General features: G+C 42.1%; 1 pseudogene; it reads left to right on the forward strand.

Moving 5' to 3' along the window:
• The first annotated feature begins 2,436 nt into the window (after positions 1 to 2,436).
• LOC139455943 (neuronal acetylcholine receptor subunit alpha-9-I-like) lies at positions 2,437 to 3,802 on the forward strand (annotated as a pseudogene).
• The last annotated feature ends 2,100 nt before the right edge of the window (positions 3,803 to 5,902 follow it).

Consider the following 5,902-nt stretch of genomic DNA (forward strand, 5'->3'; position numbering starts at 1 on the left):
ATGAAGCATTGTACACGTCTTTCTGTGTTTGCATATTGGCTATTAGATCAACTGTATTTTATGTGTACACTTTTACAAACATTCACATGTTGATAATAAACTGACATTACTAATCGATTTAACACTTTTCCAATACAGATCAGGCAAACTTTAAAGTCTTCAAACTAAATAGCACGATAATACGGAGGAGTGACCACCTTGACCAGTCCGGCTAGTGGTTGTGGCTGGAAGTAACCACAACTGAAGAGATACATTTCCTCTTGGTGGGCAGTGGGGTAGCACAGTGGTTAAAGCGGTAACTCGTCATGCCGAAGGAAATAGGAAATATGTGTGAAGCCCATTTCTGGTGTCCCCCACCGTGATAATACTGGAATATTATCGAAAGCGGCGTCAAACCACACTCATTGACTCACTCACCTCTTGGTGGGCTGTTGCACCAGTTTTGTCGCTTTTATTTAGTAACACACACCAGTTACACAGAGTACATTGGAAGAACCTGTCACCATATTACATCCTCTTTTATGACCCCAAGGGTAAACCATATCAGTGAACATATTTCACAGTGAGCATATGTAACTTTGATTGGCTCATTGGAAACCCGGACTTTTACGGGACTACTGTCGCTACATTCGTTCGTTCACAGTTCGATTACAAGAGCACCGTTAGTTACCCAGGAAACATAACGAACCAAAGGAAAATAATGACAAACTTTAGCATAAAACAATTTATTCTGTGCTTGAGTTTGACATGTGCTGTCATATGAAAAGAATAAAAGTCTTATTTCCATCAAAAGTCATATTTCACTGTCATAAAAATTAAAAAAACAGTATTTTCATGACCCTGGGATGACGGAACTAGTATCATCCAGAGTTATGCCCTTGAAAGTTGTCTCCCTTGAATTGTCTGCTAGTGTACAACTGGAACAAAACAAGATGAGTAACATGTTTAAAAATACCTAAGACCATGCTGTCTGTTGTGTTCTTGTTTGAGTTTAGTCCCACAGACTTGCGAGGAAGCGGACCACTGATCTTTGTCCTGATTGTGGCTCTGTTGTATCCATGCTCCTTCCCACTGGTTCGCCACAAAACAGCTTATTATTTTTTCAAAGCTTTTATATTCTTCCAACTTTGGAGAGTCAACAATAAATGTTGGAAAGTATAAAAACATTAGTTTGCGTGTTTGTGTTTAAGTTTAAAATCGGAACTATTTTGTACACACACTGTCGATCACTGTAGTGACTGAGAATGCGACCTGACCAGCAGTTGACAAATCTTCGAAAAGGGAGCACTTTAGCATCAAAAGTATATAATAAATTTACTCTTTCATGGTGTTTGTCACAGACGATGTATATCTCATCTGGTGCAGTCTGAAATCCACATTTTCAAACTTCACTCGATGAGATATACATCGTATTTGAAAAAAAGCATGAAACAGTCTCTATGTCTTATATAAAGATACGTGTGAAGCTGATGGTCAGAAACTGAATTCTTATAATGAAGAGCACCGTGCTGTTTGACGTTATCTCTTTTACACACTGACGTTCTCGGACAATCGCCGCTAATCCCCAGTTTCAAGTTCACTGGACGCTTTAATATTTATGTTCATGCGCATGATCGATAACATACATTACACACAGAATGTAAGTGAGTGAGTGAGTGAGTGAGTATGGTTTTACGCCGCTTTTAGCAATATTCTAGCAATATCACGGCGGGGGACACCAGAAATGGGCTTCACACATTGTACCCATGTCGGGAATCGAACCCGGGTCTTCGGCGTGACGAGCGAACGCTTTAACCACTAAGCTACCCGACCGCCCCACAGAATGTAAGGCCGCACGTTATCCTCGCGATAAACTACATCACAAAGTCCTGGATAGAGGATCGTTTTCAGCTAGCATGATCAGTGGCCGTGGCTAGAACAACGGCTAGGTTGCCAGAGTCAGATATTTGAGGACGGTGTCCACTTGATTTACGTTAAAGTAAGACGAGTTCTATGGATGAACAACTTATTTATTACAATTAGTACGACGTTTCGGTGTAGATCCTAACACCTTTATCATCACTTGCTTGATAAAATCTATTAAATACAAACACTATTGGACGAATACAATCACGATTAATTATTTTTTTTCATTAATGCCATGCACGAATTGGAAACACGAGAGTATTGTCAACAGTAGTCGAACCGTGCTTTAATGTTTTAATGCACATGACGTGACCTTCTGTTTATAACACTCCAATAAGTGATAAGCATTCGCCCGTCTGAAATGACGGAATCACACCAACTGTTATCTAGATAAGTCTGGCGACAGCAGATTCTGAATTCTCTACGTGTACAGCATTCACTGGTAGGGAAGATTATCAGATTGTTCGGTGATCATATTGCTATAAATGCCCGACAAGTCGTTCCCATTGTGATTTTGACAAAACATTTGAAATGGATTTTGTGAAGGTGACATTGCTGGGACTTCTCCACTTCAGCGTCAGTGACGGCGCCAGCTACATCGACTTGCAACGCCTCCATAACAACCTCCTCAACGACTACCAACCATACCTTCGTCCCGTCAATGACTCCTCGAAAACAGTATTTGTTAACACGGACATTGCAGTGTCCAGAATAGTCACCCTGGACGCAACCCGTGAAATCTTGGTCACGTGGTTGGACCTTGTGGTCACGTGGACGGACGAGAGGTTGACGTGGGATGACAGGAAGTACACAGATGTAAAAACGATTAACTTTCCCTGATAAAAAATATGGGTCCCAGAACTTCATGTCCTCAAAACCCACAGTGTGAAGGACACGTTCGGTGAGGCTGACAACGCTGTTCAGGTATGTTGCCCTTTTTCAGGCCGTTACAATTGTTTTTTTGTTGTTGTTTAACGCCGCACTCAACAATATTCCATCTGTATGACGGCGGTCTGTAAATAATCGAGTTTGGATCAGACAATCCAGTGATCGATATCATGAGCATGAAACCCACGTAATTTTTTACAAATATGTTGCAGGTTTTTCCCGACGGCAAGGTCGAGTGGTATATTGATCTAGAGACAAGAACACCTTGTCCTATGCGTCTCACGAAGTTCCCTTTTGACATCCATACCTGCTCAATCACAATGACCACCTCCTACCACAGGGAGCTGGATGTCAACGTCAGTGATGTCACCTTCACTGCCGAGGATGTCATCGACAGTGGTGAATGGGCAATGACGAGGGCCTCAGCAAAGAGAGTAACCCTTCGCGAACGCGGACGCAAGGGTGGAGTGAGTATGACACTGATCCTGCAGCGTCGTCAAGGTTACTATATCTTTAGTCTGATATGCCCCTATTTATTGTTACTTCCGCCAATCCTTGTGTGATCCTGGTCAAGTCCAACAGTGGCGAAAAGACGTCAACATCGGTCACCCTCTTCCTGTCCTTCACCATCTTCATCACCCTCCTCACTGATCTTCTACCACAGTCGTCCAAAGATATTCCAATCTTGACCATCATTGTCTACACGCTATTTGTGTTCAGTTCTTCCATCGTGGCATACTGCATTGTTTCACAACGGCTAAGTCAGAGAGACAAACACAGTAGGTTGACGCGGATCTTTGCTTCCGTTCTCCTGAAGAAATGCAGGAAGAAAGTTGTACAGCCAGCCACTCCACCAGACGCTGGTGACGACTCAAAGGAAGAAGACCCGGAGGAGTTCACGGACTTTCCTCTTCTGGCAGATAAACTGGACAACGTGGTGTTTGTTATCTGCGTGTTTTACACCTCTCTGGTTATGATCGGTGCCCTACTTTCTCTCCTTTTAAAATGATTATGAATTGTCGGGCATATGAACAATGGATGAAAAGAAATCCTATAAAATATCGTGAGCAGCCTACTACCAATAAGGATGACAGCTTTAAAATCATTATGAATGCTATCTGAGCATATGCCAATAAATGGGCCAAAAGAGAAGAAGAACCTGTTGAATGTCTTTCAGAGTGGATTAAGTTAGTTTGTGGATGTTGTCATTGGTAGAATAAACAAACTGAACAAGTATTTGTCACAGAGTGACGAAATATCCCCCGCCTGTACACCATAGTACCAAATATGAAGACAATCCAGCGATTAGTTCTTGAGATATTGTGGCAACACCGTTTTCCAACTCCAAAAACAGATTTGCCTGCTGTGACCTTGAAAATGGGGTCAAGGTCACCAAATCTGACAGGTGTATGCGGTGTCTGTATATACACTATAGTTCCAAATATGAAGACAATCCAGCGATTAGTTCTTGAGATATCGCGGCAACACTGTTTTCTAACTCCAAAAGCAGATTTGCCTGCTGTGACCTTGAAAATGGGATCAAGGTGACCAAAACCGACTGGTGTCTGCGGAGTCTGTATATACACCATAGTTCCAAATATGAAGACAATCCAGTGTTTAGTTCTTGAGATATCGCGGCAACACCGTTTTCCAACTCTAAAAGCAGATTTGTCTGCTGTGACCTTGAAAATGGGATCAAGGTCACCAAAACCGACTGGTGTCTGCGGAGTCTGTATATACACCATAGTTCCAAATATGAAGACAATCCAGTGTTTAGTTCTTGAGATATCGCGGCAACACCGTTTTCCAACTCCAAAAGCAGATATGCCTGCTGTGACCTTGAAAATGGGGTCAAGGTCACCAAAACCGACTGGTGTCTGCGGAGTCTGTATATACACCATAGTTCCAAATATGAAGACATTCCAGAGATTAGTTCTTGAGATATTGCGGCAACACCGTTTTCCAACTCCAAAAGCAGATATGCCTGCTGTGACCTTGAAAATGGGGTCAAGGTCACCAAAACCGACTGGTGTCTGCGGAGTCTGTATATACACCATAGTTCCAAATATGAAGACAATCCAGTGTTTAGTTCTTGAGATATCGCGGCAACAAACAGGTGGGACGTACGGACGGACGGACGGACGGTCGTGAATACTATATCCCCCGCTTCGCGCTTTCGCGCGGCGGGGGATAAAAAGAAGAAACAGAAATGGAACAAACTGACTCAATTCCAAGCAGCTGTTATCCAAAGTCTGACTGCCCTACATAAAAAGTTTGTAGTTGTCCCACTGATAAGACCACCGATATAGTTACATGTCTATCTTCTAACGTGTGAAAATTGAGAGCCAAATGTCATCTGAACTTAAATGAGAAAACAATGTGTGAAATGCTGGACTTTCTCACTGATAACATATATGTGAAATTTGGGGCTCTTTCTGACTTAACAATTGGAATTTCTGCTCGGGTTATTGGACTAAAGTGACGTGCATGCACGTGTGTGTAGGAGTTTTCGCTAAGGTTTGCTATGGGGGATAGAAGTGTACACACAATCATGTTTTGACTGAATTGAACAGGTTCTATTTCTCAGACTGCAGAAACTCAAGCAAATCCATGAGTTTGTGAGAATCCACATGATATTCGTCTCATTTGTCTCCAATCCTTTCTGGTAATATCATAAATATAGAACGTCACCTCCAGACAATGAAATTCCATTGGACGTAAAAGATAGTGCTTCTTTGGTTGTGTTAAGGATAATGGTTAATGTTTGAGGCAGGGATTGGGTCGTACACTTTCTGTGCTCAGCAACAGATCTCTCTTTTTGCATAGTTTTATGGAGTTTGGGAATCCAACACAAAAGAGGAATGGACATGTCTTTAGGTTTAAGAGTTAAAGGTTGATGCATGGTTTGGTCAGGTTTGTCCTCAAGGTAACATATTGTCTATGTACTTTATTTGACATGCCACTTATACCACGTTCTGCCAGTCAAACAGTTTATACCAAGTTCTTTGTTGAAATAATTAATTTATTGATGGGTGTGTTAGTTCAGGCCTTGTCAGTGGGAACAACCACAAGGTTTATCACGGAGAGCAGACATACTTTGCCTATCAGG

Source organism: Haliotis cracherodii, unplaced genomic scaffold (assembly GCF_022045235.1).
Source record: "Haliotis cracherodii isolate W230 unplaced genomic scaffold, xgHalCrac1.p SCAF_11, whole genome shotgun sequence".
Taxonomy (NCBI): domain Eukaryota; kingdom Metazoa; phylum Mollusca; class Gastropoda; order Lepetellida; family Haliotidae; genus Haliotis; species Haliotis cracherodii.